We start from the raw sequence: 24021 nt of genomic DNA, 5'->3' as shown, positions 1-24021 counted from the left end.
CTGTGTTTTTCGAGAAGTACAAATGACAAGGGCCATGGGGCAGCTCATGGAGTCACATGGCTTTCAATATCACCTCTATGCTGATGACGCACAGATCTACATCTCTGGGCCTAATATCACCTCCTTACTAACCTGGATGCCCCAATGTCTGTCCGCTATTTCATCCTTTACCTTTGCTCGATTTCTAAAACTTAACATGGATAAAACACAATTCATCACCTTTCCCCCATCTCACTCAACCCACCCAACAGACCTATCCATCAAAGTCAATAGCTGCTCACTTTCCCCAGTCCTTCAGTCTTGCTGCCTTGGGGTAATCCATGACTCTGATCTCACCTTCAAACCACACATCCAAGCCCTTTCCACTTCCTTCCGACTCCAACTCTAAACTATTTCCAAAATCCGTACAGACGTTTATTAAGAATCACGAGTGTATGCTCTCAACATCTCCTGCCTCAACTGTTGCAACCTCCTGCACTGTGGCCTTCCCTTTAAGGGAATTTTCTCACTCCAGCATTGCCGGTGACAGCATGAACTCAAGTGACCTCTCTCCCGGCGGCGGAGGCATACACCGTGGAGGATTACCTCAGCTCGATGCATGCCGGAGGGCCTTGTTGAACAGTGGCATCTTCTGATGCCACTGTTCTACCCAGGAGATCGTCGTGGGACACTCGTTATTAAATGGACTATGGGGGAACAGGGAGTACACTGTTGGTTTATTATTTTATTTTTGTAACAGGAGAACAACAGCGTCGGGGACTAGGTGATTGGTGAGTATGCACTGTATGTTGTTGTTTTTTTGTTTTTTTTTTACTATTGAACACATTCATCGTGGCAATGCTGTCACTGTCATATGTGACAGCATTTATAGCTGGATGGGAGCAGTAGTCCCATCAGACGATGCCCGGCTACACAGACCCACAGACAAGCACGCAGACCCCCGTAGACAGACACGTACATGGTCTCCGCCCACACACTCTTCCTCCTCCCGATCTGCAGCGTTTCAGCTCTGCAGCAAAAGCGCAGATCTTTTTAAACCTGCCATTTTGCTGCAGATCTGACTGAATCAATGGAAGTCAGTGGATGCAGATCTGCAAAAAGAATTGACTTGCTGCGGAAAATAAAACGCTGCAAATCCGCTCATATTTTTCCGCAGCATGTGCACACCAATTCTCAATATACCATTGACTAACATTGGTTGTGCACTACACTGCGGATTTGATGCAATTTTGCGCGTCCAAAAACGCTGTGGAAACGCATCAAAATCCTCAACGTGTGCACATAGCCTAACACTCACACCCCTCCAATCCATCCTAATCTGCTGCCCGACTAATCCACCTGTCCCCCCGCTATTCCCCGGCCTCTCCCCCTGTCAATCCTTTCACTGGCTCCCCATTACTCAGAGACTCCAGTACAAAACCCTAACCTTGGCATACAAAGCCATCCACAACCTGTCTCCTCCATACACCTCGTCTCCCGGTACTTTCCTGCACGCAACCTCCGATCCTCACAAGATCTTTCCCTACTCCCCTCTTATCTCCTCTTCCCACAATCGCATACAAGATTTCTCCCGTGCTTCCCCCATACACTGAAACGCTCTACCACAACATATCAGACTTTTACCTACTGTGGAAACCTTCAAAAAGAACCTGAAGACCCACCTCTTCCGACAAGCTTACAACCTGCAATAACCACCAGCTCCACCCTCACCAACTGTATCGCCACCATCCCTTGTAGACCAGGAGCCCTCGTGGGCAGGGTCCTTTCTCCTCCTGTACTTATTATTGTATTTGTTTTTATTATGTATACCTCTTTTCACATGTAAAGCGCCATAGAATAAATGGCGATGTAATAATAATAGTAATAATTAAGCCAAAACGGTTCATCTTTGCACTTATGAGGTACAAAAATACCAAAACACGTTTGGAAATGGAGATTATGGGTTGGCTTCTCAGGCCAGAGTCATACTACCGTATAACACAGCCGAGTGCTATGTGATAAAACCTCCCATAGCACTCTGCCCCATGTTATACTATGGGGCAGCTCAGATCTGTGATTATTTTCTACTCTGCTTACTCGCACACATACAAGTCTATAGCTGCGAGTGAAACAAAAGTGTCATACTGGGTCTTCCATTATTTGCCTCCTTTTTTAGCTGGATCAAACACTAGTCCGAACAACTGTTTTCAACCAACTAAATCCTGTTTTGTTCTTTTTTTTACCTTACATTTTAAGTCTATGGGAAACAGTTCCCAACAGATGGTCCCTTGTCCAGAAAGTTAGCGGTGATCAGAGACACTTGTAGTAAAAACAGAACAAAATGGATGCAGAGCGGAAACCACAGAGATAGATCTTTGTTTTTTTTCTTTAGACTGAGTCTTTCAGAACTAGAAGTTAGTTTCCTTTCTTACGTGTGTGTTGTTACACTTGTAACAGATTTAGTGCTTTTTAACACTTTGCATCTGTTTCAAGAGGATGACGACTGGACGTGTGAACGGAGGCAAAAGAGATCATAATTGATGCAGACATTGGCTGGAGGCTCCGGTCTACATCTGCGCCATTTCCATTATTTAAACTGCAACATATTTTGTGAAGTGTTTGCAGTGTTTTTTTGTTTTTTGGGGGTTTTTTTTACAGCAAATTAGAAAAAAAAAATCCACTTCCAAGATATTAGTTGTTAAATAATGCAAAAATATTAAGTGCAGAGATCTACTGTTTGGAATATGATTTGATTTGGTATAGGAAAAATTCAACCCACAAAAAATACCACCAACAATTCTATAAAAATGCAGGTACTAAAAATATTATTTTTCCTTTTTTTTTTTTTTTTTGAAAAGGTGTATGTATGGGCTAGGTGGCCAGTATCTATATGTGAGCTTTGGTGGAACCCATTGCGGAATGTTAACTCCGGGCGAGCTGGCGGTGATGACCGTCCTCGGCAGCACGCTGGTACTGATCATTAGATCCGTCTTGTTTGCTCGATAAGTCACATATCCGGGGTCAGGCACATCCATCAGACCCTCCACCAAATGACTGCACACAGGATTGTTTGCCTTAACACCAACAGGAAGGATTTTTCCTAATGAAATAAATGTGATCTCCTCCATCTGCTGTGATAAATCTGCGGCTTATTGCGCTGGCTCCGCAGTAATTCCATTACCTGCATATTATTCATACACAAACAAAACGTTTTGCCGGACCGAAGCAATAAAAAGCTCATAACCGTAAAACCTGCGACCGTGGAAAATGTCGTCTTGTCGTCTGTCATTTAGGCCAGGGCTTAATGGCAATTTCAGCCATGCAGTCTGCCAACGGGCACGAGATTTCACTGGAATGGCGTCAGGCTGTTTTCATGCTCTTTGCCTTGTGTTCTAATGGAAGTGAATGGCCAATGTTGAGCTTTGCTTACCGCGCTCATCCTGGGGTTTGACAGCTTTTATTTGGCGTAACTGAGCGACCCTGTAAATCCAATTCCATAGATGTGGACGTCGTTTGACTTTGTAAATTTGTGCTGAGATAAACTACACGCAACGTCGCCATTTAACCCTGTACCGAAATCCACAATCATTGCAACTGTTTAGGGCCAACATTCTTTGCAGATTTGTTCCACTTTATTACGGATGGATAGAAACATTTTTTTTTTTTCTTTGCAAAATTCTGTCTGCCTTCAGCCGCCACTTGAGGGCGCCCCACTTACTGCATGCAGTTTTATTATGGGCTCAATGATGAGCTAATTTCCAGAAAAACTGAGCTCTGTAGAGAATAAAGATATAATAAAGGGGTTGTCCAGGCAAAATTAAAGCTCGCCCAGCTTATTAAACCATTAATAGTCACCTAGAAGCATTCATCTGGCTCCTGTAATGGCCGCTCAGTGACATCTCCACATCCTAGGCCAGTGCAGATCACACACCGGCCTGCGCTGGGTCACCCGAGTACCAGTGAGCTATTGTTTTTACACATGCAGTCTCCCTCAAGCTTTTATTTTGCCCTGATAATCCCTTTAAGAAATCGAATATTCACAGGGAATAGAAAAAATTGTGTCCCAAGATGGCTATGCTACGTGTTCATGCGTGGCCACCCAGAGGCGGCTGGAATGAGAATAGAAGTTTGTAGAGGGGTTTACTAGCATGCTGTAATATTGTATAGAATTCAGGAATTGTGAGGGTGGACACATCTCTACTTCAATAGATTCATATTCGGGTAACTTCTGATCTGTTATAGGGTATCCGTCGCCAGGTTTTTGATACCTCACATAAGAACAGCATGATGAAGGAAAAGAGACCCTGATTCCAGCGATGTGTCACTTAGATTACTGGGTGCAACAGTTGTGACACAATCAGCAGAGAGCTGCCCCTGCCCGCATCAGGCTCTGTATGTACATTGTCTATTGACAGTAAGCTGCTTAACAGAGGAGGGGGCGTGGTCACACCACTGCTCATGTGCCATGTAGTCCAGGCAATAATAATCTCCTGGTGATAAAACACTCACTGTATAAAAACTGCGCACAGCTTAATAAATGACACATCTCTGAATTATGTGCTCTAACCCCTACCTCATGCTGTCCTCAGGTTGCATAGCAAAAACCTGTTCACTGATTCCATTTAAAGGGGTTGTTCACTACAAGGACAACCCTTTCTTAAACTAAATGTTTGGCCTCCGATAAAATAATAAAACCTCTACTCGCCACCAGTGCCGGCGCCGTTCCCGCGATGTCAGCACTCGCTCACCCCAGGGCTATGATGTGGTGTTGATACCTGACGCCAGCGCCTTCAGACAAATTGAACATGGAGGATGGCAGGGATCAGATGCCGCCCGGACTTCCTCTTTACGTTCAGTTTGTCTGAAGGCGGAGACAGTGACGCCAGCTCTGATTGGGGGTCGGCAACACTTGTCACAACACCACATCACAGCCTTCAGGAGAGCGAGTGCCGACACCGCGGGAATGGCAACCCCTTTTAAAGCAAACCTGTTAGCAGGTTTTTGCTAAGAAAACTCCAGACACTGTCAGGTTGGCGCTGTTGTACTGATTAAAATGATTCCTGAGGTGAAGAAATCCGTCTTGTGGTTCTTGTGTAATCAGTGTTAGAAGTTTTCAGTTAATGATATGCCCGTGCGCTCCGGGGCCGGACTGTAGGCAGAGTCTTATCTCGCTGCTCAAGCCAGGGCAACCAAGGAAAGACCTGACCACAGGCCCCGAAGACAAACATGTTCCTCATCATAGAGACAGCCTGTTTGTGCTTCGGGACCTGTGGGCAGGTTTAAGGTTTGTACAATTAAAGGGAATCTGTCACCCCATTTTTCACCTATAAGCTAAGGCCACCGGCATCAGGGGCTTATCTACAGCATTCTGTAATGCATTCTGTAATGCTGTAGATAAGCCCCCGATGTATCCTGAAAGATAAGAAAAGCAGGTTAGATTATACTCACCCAGGGGCGGTCCAGTGTGGTCTGGGTCCGATGGGCGTCACGGTCTGGGTCCGATTGGCGTCGTGGTCTGGGTCTGATGGGCGTCACGGGCCAGGTCCGATGGGCGTCGCGGTCTGGGTCCGATGGGCGTCGCGGTCTGGGTCCGATGGGTGTCACAGTCTGAGTCCGGCGCCTCCCATCTTCATGAGATTACATCCTCTACTCTGCTTCCTGTCGTGGCTCCTGCGCAGGCGTACTGATTTGCTCTGTTGAGGGCAGAGCAAAGTACTGCAGTAAAATTATCCAATTTGCCATTGAGGAAATTTAAAGGAGTTTCAAGTTTTGAAAAAAACCACCCCAATGCAGGGTCTTGTTGTTTCTTCTTTTTTTTTTGTTACATATAAATTCTCTTCCACCCTCCCCAGGTCCAGCATTCAGCCTCTGCTGCTCCCAACGTGTATTATTGTTTGCAGCGCTGACGTCACATCGTCTGCACAGCAGCCAATCGGTGAGCTCAGCAGCTTGTGCTGTCAAGTTGGCAGTGCTGCCGAGCTCACTGATTGGCCGCAGCACCGATGGCGAGACTCCATGCTAAACCTGGGGAGGGTAAGGAAAGAAACGGTTTTGTTTTTATAAAAATCTGCAGCTGGCGGTCAGGGGTTTTCTGAAAGTAGAACACCCTTTTAAAGCGACATTAATTATCAGAGTTCATAAGTGAGAAGCTTGTGTAAAGATTACTATCATTCCCAGCCATGTATGGTAATGATTCTTCAGAGCTGGAGATATACGAGACGAGTAGTAACGACGGAGAAGATATTTCTGTAGACGTCTGGCCAGGGATCCCATTGATGATCACTAGTGATGAGCCAGTGTACTCATTGCTCGGGTTTTCCCCAGCACGCTCGGGTGGTCTCCGAGTAATTGTAAGTGCTGGGAGATTTTCATTTTTATTGACGTAGCTGCATGATTTACAGCTACTAGCCAGCCTGAGTACATGTGGGCGTGCCTGGTTGCTAGGGAATCCCCACATGTAATCAATCTGGCTAGTAGCCGCAAATCATGCAGCTGCAGGGGGGGGGGGATGAAAACTAAATCTCCGAGCAGTCAGAAATACTCCGAGATCACCTGAGCAACGAGTACCCGCTCATCACTACTGACCACCAGTCAATCACTCCCCAGACTAAAATGGCAGAATGCAGAGAATAGGAACTTTATAGATATGATGAACTTTAGGTTTACTGTCCCTTTAAGAGTGTCCGCAGACCTCAGTGGGAAAGAGGAAGACATGGCGCTCACTCGTCCCTCCGGGGGTCACCGGTTTGGGTGACAGGAAAGCAGAATTGAAGCACGTGCTGTTTTACGTACATTTTGGGTAATTTACAATATTTTGTGTTTCCGTTTCATTTCCCTGTTTCACTTCTTGTTATCAGCAGATAAGTGGTATGTGTGATATAACACACCGAGGGAGAAACCGGGACTGAGATGAGCCCAAGAAGGGCCGCCGAGACTTACAGGGGTTATCTAGCCTTCAGAAATGATGGATTACCCCTAGAGTAGGCAATCAATATTATTAGATGGGGTCCGACTATCTGCACCCCTCCAGGGTGATGGAGGACACCTTTACATCATTTGCACTGCACCACTGTAAAGATGTTGCAGGGTTGTTCTATAACTTACTGTAAGTAATCCCAATTTTGTTAGAACTTATACCTAATGAGGCTGGTATACTTACTAATGAGGCTGGCATACTTACTAATGAGGCTGGCATACTTACTAATGAGGCTGGCATACTTACTAATGAGGCTGGCATACTTACTAATGAGGCTGGTCTACTTACTAATGAGGCTGGTCTACTTACTAATGAGGCTGGTCTACTTATTAATGAGGCTGGTCTACTTACTAATGAGGCTGGCATACTTACTAATGAGGCTGGTATACTTATTAATGAGGCTGGCATACTTACTAATGAGGCTGGCATACTTACTAATGAGGCTGGCATACTTACTAATGAGGCTGGTATACTTATTAATGAAGCTGGTATACTTACTAATGAGACTGGTCTACTTATTAATGAGGCTGGTCTACTTACTAATGAGGCTGGTATACTTACTAATGAGGCTGGTCTACTTATTGATGAGGCTGTTCTACTTACTGATGAGGCTTGTCTACTTATTAATGAGGCAGGTCTACTTATTAATGAGGCTGGTCTACTTATTAATGAGGCAGGTATACTTCCTAATGAGGCTGGTATACTTACTAATGAGGCTGGTATACTTATTAATGAGGCTGGTCTACTTATTGATGAGGCTGGTATACTTACTGATGAGGCTTGTCTACTTAATGAGGCAGGTCTACTTATTAATGAGGCTGGTCTACTTATTAATGAGGCAGGTATACTTCCTAATGAGGCTGGTCTACTTACTAATGAGGCTGGTATACTTATTAATGAGGCTGGTCTACTTCCTAATGAGGCTGGTCTAACTCCTAATGAGGCTGGTATACTTACTAATGAGGCTGGTATAGTTATTAATGAGGCTGGTATACTTATTAATGAGGCTGGTCTACTTATTAATGAGGCTGGTCTACTTACTAATGAGGCTGGTCTACTTACTAATGAGGCTGGTCTACTTATTAATGAGGCTGGTCTACTTATTAATGAGGCTGGTGTACTTACTAATGAGGCTCCTATACTTCCTAATGAGGCTGGTATACTTACTTTGAAAATCCGTGTCAGTAACTTTTAAAGAGAATTCTGCAGCCTCTGTTACTCGGTATGTAGATGTTTTTCTGATTGTGCCCGGTCAGCCGTGGCCGTTTGCTTGCAGTCTCCGCAGTGTAAATTGTTGGACAGTTTTATCAGTAATTTTTTTATTATTGTTTGTATGTATTTTGTTGTTTTTTCTTTCTGATCTCTATTTTTTTATTTTCTAAGTGATGAGCACAAAACTTGGCCAAGTATTAATCTGAAGCGTTCACAGCAGGAAGCTAGGAACAGAATCACTCATCATAAAATGTGCAGCGCCAAAAAATGAAAATCTTTTATGACATACAATACTGATTACAGAGGTTGGCCACTGCCAGATAACTCTTTATTACAAGCTCCAGGGTGCAGCATAGAATAAAAAAAAATCAATGCACTCTGGTTTCACTCTGACAAAGCTGTCAACTGATTGGCTGCAGCGGTTATGTGGCATTGTTTGTCAGATGACTGGCGGGGGGCTGAGATCATAGGAATGGTCCCGGCCCAGGATGTGCATATCAGCCAACCAGCCCCGCTCCCTCTTACTGGATGCACAGTATGGCGCTGCAGTCTCAAGGAGCGCAGTGAAGCCCAGCGCCCCTGTATTCACCGCACACGCACCAGATGCCGATGAAGCTGCTTAGTGATGACAGTGTAACGTCAATCGGGCAAAAAAGGATTACGCCAACATGACTGTTTCAAAGAGAATTAATCATAAGGTTTTTGCTATGTGATCTGAGAGCACCATAATATAGGAACATAGACCCTGATTCCCACAATTTGTCACTTACCAGACTGTGTTTTGAGGTCTCAACACAGTGATTTATCAGCAGGAGATTATCAGTAGAGGACCACTGTCCTTGTGCTTCCTAGTCCAACCATGGCCCCATACTGATTAGCAGCTGTCACTATATAATATACACAGAAAGCTGTGGTGTGGGGCGGGGGTATACACAGCTCAGCAAGTGAGCTCTGCTAGATCTGCAGCAGAGAAAACTGTAACCATGACAACACCCAGTAAACCAAGTGATACATCGCTGGAATCAGGGTCTCTGCCCCTACATCATGCTGCTGACAGATTCCATTTAAGCTGTAATTAGCATATGAAGGGCATGTTTGATAAGTCTCCTGCACAGTAAAGCCGTGGGGCATCAGTAGGGTAAGGCTATGCTCATCACATCTGATCCCCACATCAGTGGTTCCATTGGGGTTTACGTCTGAGGTCCTGGGAAACGGACTTGTGCTGACGGCCTACTGACTGTAATGTCGTAAGCTGTGTCTGTGTGTGCTCTGACGGACATCATTTTTGGCCACATTTGCCCATCTTGATGCCCGCCACAAATAGGCGGATACGGCTAGAAAGGATACCGAAGATGCGTCATTACTGTCAGTGGTCCCACCAGCACATAAGCCTGGACCCTGTTTTCCAGGACCCTAGCAGTCACTGACATGATCGAACGCGTTGTGAACCCGGCCAAGGACTGTTGTTTTGGGGTCTTGCTGACCGTATGGCACCAGCACAAGTTCTTGCATACATAGCATATTAATGCGCTGACCACCACTGAGCCATGAATACAGAGGAGCATGTGTCTTATTGAGCTCGGCCGTTAGACAGACATGGTTGGCAGGCGGCACTTGGAAGTCAGTTCCTTTTTCCACACATTTGCAATTTTGTTCTTAATAGTTGTAAATGCGATAACAATGTCTCTTCTACAACATGGGAAACAAGTTAATTCAGACGCCGGGACACAAGCGCTCATTGTTCTGCAGGCAATCCTCACGGACAGATGTTCACAACTGTCTCCAGCTGTTCTACATACTCGCCTTCAGAAGAAGAACTGACACTTGGATATATCTCTGTGTTTCCGAATCTTCTGGCACAGCTCTGCAGGTTGTATGATTGCCTGTGAGTGTCACTAACCATCCATGGTGTCCTGTGCTCAAGTATTATTCCTTTTTATTCCATTTATGACATATCCACAGCTGGGACCTTCATCAGTCTCAAGAACTGGTCTCTGAAGCTCTGAGGAGAGGTGGCCACTTATGCTCGGCTTTAATTTCTATGTCCCATTGGGTTCTTCAAGAAATAAACATGAACATCTCTAGACATGTAAAAAAATGTTTTTGTATGTTGACGCAACTGGGTTGCACAAAAATTCAGCCTGCAATCTTCATTGATTTTTAGATCCCCTGGTTTGTAGTCTACATTCTGCTTCTAGTGTTTGGTTTCTAGATGTCTATGTGGTAGTAATACACACTGAATATGGGGTATGTGTCTCCAGGTTGCTGCTGCCCTCACTAGCTCTCCTGTATCCGCACAGCTGTTTTCCTGTACTGATTTCTCCTGCAGCCCATGAGGGGTGTCTCCTCTCTGGTGCTGACACACACTGATGAGGAGGATGGTGTGACCCACTAGTCTCCTGCAGGATCTTCTGTACTTGAGTGTGTTTCCTTGCTATCTCCAACCTGCCTGATTTGCCTTCCCTGAAAACATGGATACTTTTATTTTCCTCTCTCAACCATGTATGACCTTCCTTTCTTTACTGCTATCTCTAAAGGCCCACATACTTGAAAATCTTTGGAATTTGTAGATTTTAGGCTAAGATATAACTTGTATGGGTCTTTTCTAATTTCAACTAACCTTTGTTCTCCCAGGAGAAAAGCCACCATTAATGGTTTCTGGCAATGACTTACTCCTTTCTCACCATTCATAACATGCATGTTTGGCCAAAGTGTCCATGTGTTGGGAAATATGGTCATTAGCTGAATGCAGATTAGGATAACAGCGGTCTAAGGTGTATGGAAGCCTTAAATGGGTGATACGAAGGTTCAAAATTATCCCCTTTCCAAAGGTTAAGGAATAACTTCTTAATTGCTGGGGACCTGACCACTGGGGACCTCCATCAATTGCAAGAACCTGGACTTTGAAGAGCCCCGTGTGAATGGTGTGGTGGTTGATCATGGACACCTCCGCTCTGTTCTTTCTTAATCAAAGTGCCAAAGATTATCTGAACACTGCGCTCCGCTATCTCTGTCAGTCCCATTAAGAATGAATGAAGCGGATGTGGCAATGTTTGACCCTCACTCCATTCTTATGGTGTTCTTCAGAGCCCTGCTTCTGGTGATCGGTGAAGTTCCAGCTGTTGGATCCCCAGCAATCAGGAAGTTATCGCTTAATCATGGATGCTGGAATAACTTCTAAACTTTGTACAATTCCATTAATAAACAAAAGGAGAGGAAACCAAGAAATTCCGTGCCAAAGAGAGCGTTCATAGACTGTTGTGTTTCTGTAGCAAACCGCTCTTCTCTGTCCTTGAATGTTTATCCACGTTGGATAATTCTTATTTGTTGGTTAAGTCCAAAATGATAAGTCACTGATTTCTTGAGTAGGATCCCAGACAATGGCAACTGCTGCTTAGGACCTGAAATCTCTGTAGTAATATGGCCAAGAGTTATGTTATGCGATGTGAGTTGTATGTGGCTTCTAAGTTCCTAGACGCATCTCGATTATCACCTACTACTTTTTCTCCCTCAGGAAGATATTGAATCCTGGCACGATTTAGGCCTCATTCACACGTTAGTATTTTTGTATCCGTGTTCGAGTGCCAAAGCCAGGAGTGGAGCCTACAGGAAAAATATAATTCAGTGACTGACACCTGTTCAATGTTTTGGAGACACCCCTGGTGTTAGCATACAAACACTCCTGAAACATACTGAAGTGTGAATGAGGCCTTGGTGTGAATCTACTGTGACTTGAGATGTTGCTGTGACGTTCTCCACACTTGGTAAGGTGTATGGTGGCACTATTGCTCACAAGTCGCTAAGCTAAAGATAGTCTATCAAGGTCTCATCTGTATATTGTGGAATAAAGTTTTGATACGAGTTGTTCTGTCTTCCAGCAGAAGAGCGAGTTGCTATGGAAATGTACATCGTTTTACCGCCTGACCAGTTACCGAGAAAATTGCTTAGGAAGGTTAATTATCCAACATCAGAAGAATACTGAGCGAAGTAAAATGGGATAGAAATTAAATTGTACAAACAGCCTTAAGGATGAAACTTTTGGCTTTAAAAAAAAAAATTAAAAAAATTAAACCTAGTGACAAGTGATTGGGTCCAAAAATGGAGTTGTTCTCTGACTTTGGAGTGCACAAAAGAGTCCTCCGGTGTTTTGGTAGAGGACCCCAACCAACTCTGGGGGAATCCATCACTAGGGCTCCACTAGTGTTTTTCACGGATATCACTTGGATCTGTGATAGTCTATGGGAACAATCTAGATGTCCGTGATCACCGAGACATGTTCGCTTTTGATCCAAGGGTCGAATCAAAATCGGCAATGAATGTCCGTGGGTCTGTGAAAATATCGGACCACACTCAAATGACATCGGCCCGATTTTCACAGAGTGTCAGAAAGAAAGTTTATTTTTTTATTTCTCCACGTATAAGAAAAACTGACCAAACTTAATTCAGAGTCTGATCAAAATAATCTGTTTTTCTCATATGTAAGACTGAATGAGGCCTTAAAATGACTGTATTGGGGTCATTAACACCTGGTGAACGCTCCGCCCCACAACTTTAACTTTAACCCCTTAGTGACCGAGCCAAATTTTTGAAGTCTGACCAGTGTCACTTTATGTGGTAATAACTCTGCAACGCTTCAACAAATCCCAGTGATTTTGAGATTGTTTTTTCGTGACACATTATACTTTATGATAATGGTAAATTTAGTTCAATGTTTTTTGTGTTTATTTATAAAAAATATAAAAAATTTGAGAAAAATGTTAAAAAATTAGCAATTTTCTAAATTTGAATGATTATCCCTTTAATCCAGATAGTCATACAACAGCAAACCATTAATAAATAACATTTCCCTCATGTCTGCTTTACATCAGCACCATTTGTAAAATGTTATTTTATTTTGTTAGCATTTTAGGAGGTTTAAAAATGTAGCAGCAATTTTTCATTTTTTCAAAGAAATTTACCACATTTATTTTTTTAGGGACTTATCCATGTTTGAAGTGACTTTAGGGGTCCCATATATTGGGAAACCCCCAAACGTGATACCATTTTAAAAACAGCACCCCTAAACATATTGAAAACTGCTGTCAGGTAGTTTATTAACTCTTCAGGTGCTTTACAGGAATTAATGCAAAGTGGCATGACAGAAATGAAAATGTGTATTTTTACCACCTAAATGTTGCTAACTTCTAAACAGATTACTACAGCCGTCAGACTCTAAGGCCACTATTTGGTCATGAATTGCCATCGCAAACATCAGGACAACAAAATCATGATCTGAGGGCACCAATTGGGATAAAGAAGAAGCCCCCACACTCTGTTAACCCTTTATAATGATATAGTCACTATTGACAGCAGCATCTAAGGGGTTAAACAGATTTAGATGGTGCAAATACTGATCGTGGCTGATACAGCAAGTTGTCAGCTATAGTGTACAACCAACAGATGCTGGATTGTCATCTGTATGGGGAGGCTATTCTCTTATATGTCAGGTCAGTTAAAAGACGTATTGGCGGTCATTAAGGGGTTAATCTGAGTTCTGTCAATAAGAAACAGACCGCACTCGGACTAGTGTTATTTAGTGGAGCAGTGCAGACGAGCGGGTTTTTTTCTTTTCTTTTTCTGCTTGTAAAATAAAAAATGCAACTTGCACTTGCTTCCTCATGCATTCAAGGCTATGGGTACGCAAAAAAAAAAAAGCTTCCATGCAAATAGCATCCGATTTTTACAGATACACTGTAATTCTTTAATATAGGAAACTTTAAATAGTCTTGTAGATTAATAGTAGCTGAAAAAAACAGATTGCATATGGATGACAAGTAAGAAAAAAAATTGTCTGTTTTCTGGATGAAACGCTAACAATTTTTTTCTACGCACGTGTGAACCTGGCCTAAGGGAACTTCATAAGCCAGGAAAAAAATTGATTTAACTCTTTAATTAATAATTTGAGCCTCTTAACCTGTCACCCCGAAAATCGTGGGTGAGGTAAGCCCACCGGCATCAGGGGCTTATCTGCAGCATTCTGTAATGCTGTAGCTAAGCCCCCGATGTTACCTGAAAAAGGAGAAAAAGACGTTAGATTATACTCACCCAGGGGCGGTCGGATGGGCGTCTCCGGTCCGCTGCGGCGCCTCCCATCTTCATTACAAGACGTCCTCTTCTGATCTTCAGCCACAGCTCCGGCGCAGGCGTACTTTGCTCTGCCCTGTTGAGGGCAGAGGATAGTACTGCAGTGCGCAGGCGCCGGAAAGGTCAGAGGCCCGGCGCCTGCGCACTGCAGTACTTTGTCTGCCCTCAACAGGGCAGAGCAAAGTATGCCTGCGCCGGAGCCTTGGCTGAAGATCAGAAGAGGACGTCTTATAATGAAGATGGGAGGCGCCGCAGCGGACCGGAGACGCCCATCCGACCTGACCAGCAGCGGGACCGCCCCTGGGTGAGTATAATATAACGTCTTTTTCTCCTCATTCAGGTAACATCGGGGGCTTATCTACAGCATTACAGAATGCTGCAGATAAGCCCCTGATGCCGGTGGGCTTACCTCACCCGCGATTTTCGGGGTGACAGGTTCCCTTTAATAATTTTTTCCTGGTGAAGCTGCTGGATGTCCACATTTGTCTCTTATATTTAGGCTGAATTCATAATTGCATAGTATTGCAAAAAAAAACACCTGTCCTTCCATGAGAAACAGACCATACTTGGAAAGCAATAGCTGTCCGGCTTTTCTACTGGTCAGAGCCAACTGCCTTCTAAACTGGCAATATCCTGGATGGGAGATTTGTATCACCGAGGTAGCTAGCCTTGGTGATGTAAAACCCGGCAACAAGGCTCCAGCACTGATGGTGCAGAGAGGGTCTTTAATGGGTCCGGATCTTACTAACAACTAGAAGCACTGTGGTGGGACTGGCCCTTCCCATCCTCCAATTCAGAAGGTACAACCGATATAAAAGGCCAGCTGAGCTGTTCAATCTTGATCTGAGACTGACTAAGAAAACTGTGCGTTTATCCAAGCAAGTGAGGCCGTACTGCTGTATGGATTATTTAGTTTATTTCTACCTTTATGTCAGAGAAAGGGCTGTTCATTTTCTTTATGCTGGAAGTTTATGGACTTCAATAAAACTTCCTGTTAGCACCAAGCAACCTCATGCCTATTGTCAGGTCTGGTGAACCACTAGTCCGATCCGATGATGCAATCTGAGCACAGTCTAAGTTTCACGGATGTGTGAGATTTTGTTTAGAAGGGCTGATGCTTTACATTAATTAGCAGCAGTATCCCTTCCATTCATGGTCTGCATTAGGAAGAGGGTATGGGATACTGGTAAAGTTCTTGTTAATACTGATATCTTATAAACAAGCAAATTGGATGATCATTCATTAAAAAGATCCCATATATTATAATATTATATCAGTATTAAAGTATCACTGGCATCGTTTCCTGCTGTTATATCCTGGCCACAAGAAGAAGACCTTAATCTGCTATTGTGATGTTCTTCTAACTTTACACACTGAGATAAATTCCTGGTCTTGTGATCATCTTGAATTTCACCACACTTGGGACATTATAACTATTATAATCTAATTTTTTTTCATTTCAGATCAGTGCAAGGTTTCAAGAAAATAAATATGGTGACTGTCAGTGTCTGGGTCAGAGGACGATGTGACCTCCTGAGAAGGGAATGATAGTGGACACTCCCAGGTGAGTCTCAAGGTTTCTACAATGTCCTAAGTACAGTTTACAGATGATCTTTTTGCCAGTATTGCCTTGTCTGGTGTAGGCCAGTAATATTCAGGTTTGGTTTCTGGACCTGTTTATTGTGAAATATATAAATTATTTAAGTCCATTACTCGATGCTTCCTAGAAAAGTATGGGGGCCGGCTAAGAGGCCAGAGGAACCCAATGTTCCATCTGGATCAGTTACCCAAAGACATCGTATTAATTTCAGCTTCAGTCAAAGGAGAAGCCATTGTGCCTATGTGAGCAAAATGTAAGTCTTCTAGTCTTCTAATCGTCTGCTGAGTTGGTGGCGTTTTCTTTTTCTAAGCTGGCGACTTCTTCTAGGAGTATGTGTATACAAGTCTTAGACATCGGGTTATCTGTTGAGTTTTTTAAGGAATAGACACTTCAGAAAAAACACCGCCAACGTTTTCCTGAACAGTCTTTTTGGTGTCTTTTGTGTCACTTTTTATGGTGGCTTTTGTAAGTTTGATTCTTCTTTTTTATATTAAGCAAATAATAGTGAGCAGCTCCCAAGCAGAATCCGCCTGACGAATGGTCGTCACTCCTTTTTAATCGCTTCTCGGCTTTAAAAGTTCACCGAAATTCAGAAAGACTGAACATACACACTGCAATATCAAATCACTGCAAGAGTCAATGGTTGGGGAGAAACTGGGTCAGGAGTTAGGAAGGAAGTGATTTCTGCAGGGACAAGAGACTTCCTGTTTCTACATGGATCAGAGAAAAGAGCAGAATTAACTGGGCAGAAAGGCAAAATGAGAAATTGTAAGTACACAATGCTATGTAATATGATGACTGCAATATATTCAGAGGATAAAAACTTTGATGGGAGGAGGAGTGCTTTTTTTAAGTGAGTTTCGGAGTGTACCCTCCTGAAAATATTTACGCACATACCTTTGGGCTCCTAAGGTTTCTAAACGTCTTTTGATGCCTCATTCAGATGTCTGTACTGTTCCTTTAACTATGATCATATCTTTGGCTATGGTGGCCGGAGGTTGGGGTCTCAAGTAGGGGCCAGAGTATTTTCTTGGTGGCTTACACAGTGCGAGCCACCAGATATATGGTGTTATTATCCATACGTTTAGTTATTGCTAATTTGCTGTGGTGTCCTTTGCTCTGGTGTTGGGGTCCACTTACCATTGGGACACCCCTCCTGAGGGATCACACATACAGCTGTACAGTATTTCATGGACACGGGGCTGATGTCGGAGGAATATGCAGATCATTATTCATTGAAACCTGGCATATGACAAGACACAAAACATAAATCAGAAGGATGCAAAGTTCTTGGAATTGGCCGAGCATTGAGGCGAGAAGTAATCCAGCACTGTGTTAATAGTCGGTTGGGTTGGCAGGCTATTGCGTACAGTTCTGCTTTTGCTGGAGGCACACATTTACACACATTTATGAATCTGGGTCAGAGCGTTTAGTAGAGCAAGCGGCGTCCTCTACATTATCCAGATTCACCTCCAGCTAGATGGCCTCGGCCTTTGCATTGTCTAACTTCACCCAAGACCGGGAAACCCGTACATACAGGGAGTGTATGGGAAAAGTAGAGCTTCAGCCGAGCCGGGGACATCCCGCCAGCACTAGGAGCTTCATTCGATAATATATTAATTACTGCTATATTTAGACTTTTTAGCCTCTAAAAACATATTTTTTAAAAAATTTTTTTGCTTTTATGGTTGTACAGTGTTGTACCAGGCCCTCCTTTTATTGGTCGCTTCTTTCTTTCTATTCTACTTTTCCTCTGATTGTTCCTCTCCTGATTTTGACTTACAAATGATGATGTAAAATAGTGAACGTGTAGTATTGATGACGAATTTTAAAGATAGGTGGTCAATCTCCTAATTCTAGAAATTGTGTCTACAAGACGTAATAAAAGGATTTTTATTATGCTTTTCATTAACCCTTACATCACTGTCAGGCCAGGTCTCCACGATTCGGCAGCTTCATGCTTCTGAAAACACGCCCATCTGCTGGGACCAATGGCAGCAGGATTTGCCTGGTAATATCTGCTGTCATTGGTTACTTCATGTGGGCGTGGTTTCAGCTGCATACAATCGCGACTGTGGCAGACCAGCTTACGGTGGAAATATTATTCCAATTTTTTTTTTTCCATTTTCTGCTGTAGTTGAAATTGTTTCTCCTAAATTCATGTAAATGTATTCCAGTCCTTGTGTCCGACAATAAATATGATTTACTACATTATATCTAGATGCAGTTATGCTAAAGGAACTCACAAATTCCCGGATTTTATGACCGATGATGTCGTTCTGCATTATATTGCTTGTTCCTCGCTTTGCGAGGCTTCTGAAGTGATGAAGTTATGATAACAACGGCTGTTTCTCATATTGTACTTGATGGAGAAATGGGATTTATCCCTCAGGAAATTCCAGCGTTGATAAACTTCAGTAATAAGTTTTGTGTCATCATGAATCAAAAATAAGAATTTGTTAAAATTTGTGAAAAAAATAAAAAAATAAAACAAATTGCCCAGTAATAATTAAAGACCCAAAACGTTATCTGTTTCTTAGCTACGCTACCCACCTGCATGGAAGTCTCGGCAGCACACCGCACTAAACGTCGATGTGCTGCAGACAAAAAAAAATAAGGGGCTAGAAAATTGTATGGATTTCCAGTTAAAGCTATAGAAAAACCTGGCTCACATATCCTGCACAGTCCCTTCACACCTATGTAGATGAGAACTTCTCCTGATCTCCAGGATTCTATCCCAATATTAGTAGGTGTAATAATATTATTAGCAAATACCTCCAATGAGAAATGTAGTGTAGTTCCTATGATCCATTATGTCGCTTACCCCAAGTGCAAGGCATTACAATAGCTATCCATGGTAATGACCACTAACTGTCACCATATGAGTGGTCGTAACCATGGATACCTAAGTTACTGCAATGCCTGCACTTGGAGTGACATAGCTATACTACATTTCTAGTTAGAGGTATTAATATTATTATTATTACACCTACTACATACTGGTATAGGTTCTTGAAGATGTGAATACTCCTTTAAGGACCCCATACATATTAGATTAAGTTTGGCCGAACTTGCCCATTTCAATAGGATTGCCCAGCAGTCTGTGTGTGCGACCTGACTCTCCTCCCCAACAGATATCAGAGGAGAGAAGGATCCGGCCTGCTGAATTTCAGCTGCTGACCTGTTTGTTCTCTGGTGGATATCAAGGTGTCTCATGGAGAACACAGCAGTCCTGTGTATGGGGCATCGGTAGCGGTAACGGACGGTCGGGGTTAGGGGTCTTTAGCTATTAGTCTTTTAGCTATGCTAATCTTGGACACTGCTATTACCACTGCAGCTATAATTATATTTCTGTTATCAGATATCTGCCTCTTGTGTGACACTCGGCAATTGTGGCTCGTTAACAAGTGCCAATCAACCATATACTAGTCCACGAGCGCTCAGTTACTGGCCCGTCCACACAGGCTGACTAATACTGTATAGGGAATAACTATGGTTACCATAACCCTTCTGTCCCCATTTACATGATGATGCACTGCCGACAATTACAATTTTATGCCATTTTTCTGAGGTATGAGCATTTCCAGTTTGTCGTGTGACTGGCAACTTGTTTACAATGGCCAACAATCGGGAATAAGCATTTATTCACTGCAGCCAATCTGAAGAAAGGAATCTGCAGTATAAACCCAAGGCCTCCCAAAGGACCACGTGGCCAGTGTGAACCACTAGAACATCCAATGTTTAACTAAAAAGTCTATATAGAAGATTGCTCAGTGGTTGATCGCTCACTCGGGAGATGGTCAACCGTGAGCCTACGACTTCCTAATGTGTGTGGCCATCTTAAGATTTAGTGAGGGAGATCTATTTTGTGAAGTAAATGGAATGGCTTAAGAATTGTCTCGGTCATGACAAGTCTTGTGAGTTCTGTTTTTGGGCTCCCTCTGGTGGTTACTGATGGTACTGGGTGATTTGTCTTTCCTGGGTTTCTGGGTTCCACCTGTTCCATCAGCATATGGGAGTTTCCTATTTAACCTGGCTTTGCTGGCATTTCCTCGCCGGTTATCAATGTATCCAGTGTGTCTTGTTACCTCTGCTCCCTGCTCCTAGAACCTTCTGGACAAGCTAAGTTTGGATTTTCCTGTTTTGTGTTTTGCTTAATTTGGGTTTTAGTCCAGCCTGCAGATATGTGATTCTCTGCTGCTGGTTGCTCTAGTGGGCTGAAATTGCTTTTCATGTACCATGAGTTGGCACATGAGTTCAAGTAATTTCAGGATGGTTTTTTGAAGGGTTTTTCGCTGACCGCGCAGTTCACTTTTGTATCCTCTGCTATCTAGCTTTAGCGGGCCTCATTTTGCTGAAACTGTTTTCATACTACGTATGTGCTTTCCTCTCATTTCACCGTCATTATATGTGGGGGGCTGCTATTTGCTGTGGGGTATTTCTCTGGAGGCAAGAGAGGTCTGTGTTTCTTCTGATAGGGGAAGTTAGATCTTCGGCTGGAGCGAGACGTCTAGGATCATCGTAGGCACGTTCCCCGGCTACTTTTATTTGTGTGTTGGGTTTAGGGTCGCGGTCAGCTCAGGTTCCATCGCCCTAGAGCTTGTTGGTATCTGTGCTTGTCATTTTTGTGATCCCCTGCCATTGGGATCATGACAGTATAACCGGCCACAAAGTGTTAATTGTATTGGCTGAAGTAGGAGGATAAGTAGTCTGAGGAAGTTTTTTTTTTTTTCCCCCTTTCCCTCAGAGTTTGCTGCCTAGCCTTATTGCAGCCTGGCTACTTCCTCCTCCTCTTAATCTTTGAATGGCTCTGATCTCAGCTGTTTATCATGGACGTCCAGAGTTTGGCTTCCAGCCTGAATAATCTTGCCGCTAAGGTTCAAGATATACAGGATTTTGTTGTACATGCTCCTGTGTCTGAACCTAGAATTCCTGTCCCAGAGTTTTTTTCTGGAGATAGATCTCGTTTTCTGAATTTTAGGAACAATTGCAAGTTGTTTCTTTCTTTGAAATCTCGCTCCTCTGGAGACCCTGCTCAGCAAGTCAAGATAATTATATCTTTCCTGCGGGGTGACCCTCAGGATTGGGCATTTGCATTGGCACCAGGGGACCCTGCGTTGCTTAATGCGGATGCGTTTTTTCTGGCATTGGGTTTGCTCTATGAGGAACCTAACCAAGAGATTCAGGCTGAAAAAGCTTTGTTGACCCTCTCTCAGGGGCAAGATGAAGCAGAAATTTATTGTCAAAAATTTCGGAAGTGGTCGGTACTTACTCAGTGGAATGAGTGCGCTCTGGCTGCAAAGTTTAGAGATGGCCTTTCTGAGGCCATTAAAGATGTTATGGTGGGGTTCCCTGCGCCTGCTGGTCTGAATGAGTCTATGACTATGGCTGTTCAGATTGATCGGCGTTTACGGGAGCGCAAACCTGTGCATCATTTGGCGGTGTCGTCTGAACCGTCACCTGAGATAATGCAATGTGATAGAATTCAGTCCAGAAGTGAACGGCAAAAGTATAGGCGGAAAAAAGGGTTGTGCTTTTATTGTGGTGATTCAGCTCATGTTATATCAGCATGCTCTAAACGCACAAAAAAGGTTGATAAGTCTGTTGCCATTAGTACTTTACAGTCTAAGTTCATTCTGTCTGTGACTCTGATTTGTTCATTATCATCCATTTCCGTCGATGCCTATGTGGATTCAGGCGCTGCCCTGAGTCTTATGGATTGGTCATTTGCCAATCGCTGTGGGTTTAGTCTGGAGCCTCTGGAAGTCCCTATTCCTTTGAAGGGAATTGACTCTACACCTTTGGCTATGAATAAACCTCAGTACTGGACACAAGTGACCATGCGTATGACTCCCGTTCATCAGGAGGTGATTCGCTTCCTGGTACTGTATAATTTGCATGATGTTCTAGTACTTGGTCTGCCATGGTTACAAACTCATAATCCAGTCCTTGACTGGAAATCAATGTCTGTGTTAAGCTGGGGTTGTCAGGGGGTTCATGATGATGCACCTCCGATTTCTATCGCTTCATCTACTCCTTCTGAGATTCCTGTGTTTTTGTCTGACTATCGGGATGTTTTTGAGGAGCCTAAGCTCAGTTCGCTTCCTCCTCACAGGGATTGCGATTGTGCTATAAATTTAATTCCAGGCAGTAAATTTCCTAAAGGTCGTTTGTTCAATCTGTCAGTGCCAGAGCATACTGCTATGCGGGATTATGTTAAGGAGTCCTTGGAAAAGGGACATATCCGTCCATCTTTGTCCCCTTTGGGAGCAGGTTTTTTTTTCGTGGCCAAAAAAGATGGTTCCTTGAGGCCTTGTATAGATTATCGTCTTTTGAATAAGATTACCGTAAAATATCAGTATCCTTTGCCATTGTTGACTGATTTGTTTGCTCGCATTAAGGGGGCTAAATGGTTCACTAAGATTGATCTTCGGGGTGCGTATAATCTTATACGAATAAAGCAAGGTGATGAGTGGAAAACCGCATTTAATACGCCTGAGGGCCATTTTGAGTATTTGGTAATGCCTTTTGGACTTTCTAATGCTCCTTCAGTCTTCCAGTCCTTTATGCACGATATTTTCCGTGAATATCTGGATAAATTTATGATTGTGTATTTGGATGATATTTTGGTTTTTTCTGATGACTGGGAGTCTCATGTTCAGCAGGTCAGGAAGGTGTTTCAGGTCCTGCGGGCCAATTCCTTGTTTGTAAAAGGCTCAAAGTGTCTCTTTGGAGTCCAGAAGATTTCTTTCTTGGGGTATATTTTTTCCCCTTCTACTATTGAGATGGATCCCGTCAAGGTTCAGGCTATTTGTGACTGGACGCAGCCTACATCTCTTAAGAGTCTACAGAAGTTCTTGGGCTTTGCTAATTTCTATCGTCGTTTTATAACTAATTTTTCTAGTGTTGTTAAGCCTTTGACGGATTTGACTAAGAAGGGTGCTGATGTTGCTAATTGGTCTCCTGCGGCTGTGGAGGCCTTTCAGGAACTTAAGCGCCGGTTTTCTTCTGCTCCTGTGTTGCGTCAGCCAGATGTTTCGCTCCCTTTTCAGGTTGAGGTTGATGCTTCCGAGATTGGAGCGGGGGCGGTTTTGTCACAGAGAAGCTCCGATGGCTCAGTGATGAAGCCATGCGCGTTTTTTTCTAGAAAGTTTTCGCCCACTGAGCGGAATTATGATGTTGGTAATCGGGAACTTTTGGCCATGAAGTGGGCATTTGAGGAGTGGCGTCATTGGCTAGAGGGTGCTAGACATCGTGTGGTGGTCTTGACTGATCACAAAAATTTGATTTACCTTGAGTCTGCCAGGCGTCTGAATCCTAGACAGGCTCGTTGGTCACTGTTTTTCTCTCGTTTCAATTTTGTGGTTTCATACCTGCCAGGTTCAAAGAATGTGAAGGCGGATGCTCTTTCTAGGAGTTTTGTGCCTGACTCCCTTGGAAATTCTGAGCCCTCTGGTATCCTTAGGGATGGGGTGATTTTGTCTGCTGTCTCCCCAGACTTGCGACGTGCTTTGCAGGAGTTTCAGGCGGGTAAACCTGATCGTTGTCCGCCTGAGAGACTGTTTGTTCCGGATAATTGGACCAGTAGAGTCATCTCCGAGGTCCATTCTTCTGCGTTGGCAGGTCATCCTGGAATATTTGGTACTAGAGACTTGGTGGCCAGGTCTTTTTGGTGGCCTTCCTTGTCGAGGGATGTGCGTTCTTTTGTGCAGTCTTGTGAGGTTGGCGCTCGGGCTAAGCCTTGCTGTTCTCGGGCCAGTGGATTGTTGTCACCTTTGCCTATCCCGAAGAGGCCTTGGACGCACATTTCCATGGACTTTATTTCGGATCTCCCTGTCTCTCAAAAAATGTCCGTCATCTGGGTTGTGTGTGATCGCTTTTCTAAAATGGTTCATCTGGTACCCTTGCCTAAGTTGCTTCCTCCTCTGAGTTGGTCCCTCTGTTTTTTCAGAATGTGGTTCGTTTGCATGGGATTCCTGAGAACATCGTTTCTGACAGGGGATCCCAGTTTGTGTCTAGATTTTGGCGGACGTTCTGTGCTAAGATGGGCATTGATTTGTCCTTTTCGTCTGCATTCCATCCTCAGACGAATGGCCAGACTGAACGAACTAATCAGACCTTGGAAACTTAT

At 43.6% G+C, this 24021-nt stretch overlaps 1 protein-coding gene across 2 annotated transcripts in view; it reads left to right on the top strand.

Annotated features, from left to right (window-relative positions):
• PAG1 (phosphoprotein membrane anchor with glycosphingolipid microdomains 1) overlaps nt 1-24021 on the top strand; it is a 250807-nt gene that overhangs the window by 116163 nt on the left and 110623 nt on the right. For both annotated transcript variants that reach the window (XM_069731523.1, XM_069731525.1), the window contains one exon: nt 15754-15854. The gene's annotated coding sequence lies outside the window, so the exon portion shown is untranslated. The remainder of the gene's footprint in view (nt 1-15753; nt 15855-24021) is intronic.

The sequence above is a fragment of the Ranitomeya imitator genome, chromosome 6, assembly GCF_032444005.1.
Source record: "Ranitomeya imitator isolate aRanImi1 chromosome 6, aRanImi1.pri, whole genome shotgun sequence".
Classification (NCBI taxonomy): domain Eukaryota; kingdom Metazoa; phylum Chordata; class Amphibia; order Anura; family Dendrobatidae; genus Ranitomeya; species Ranitomeya imitator.
The sequence above is the reverse complement of the archived record's forward strand: the minus strand, read 5'-3'. Positions and strand labels throughout refer to the sequence as shown.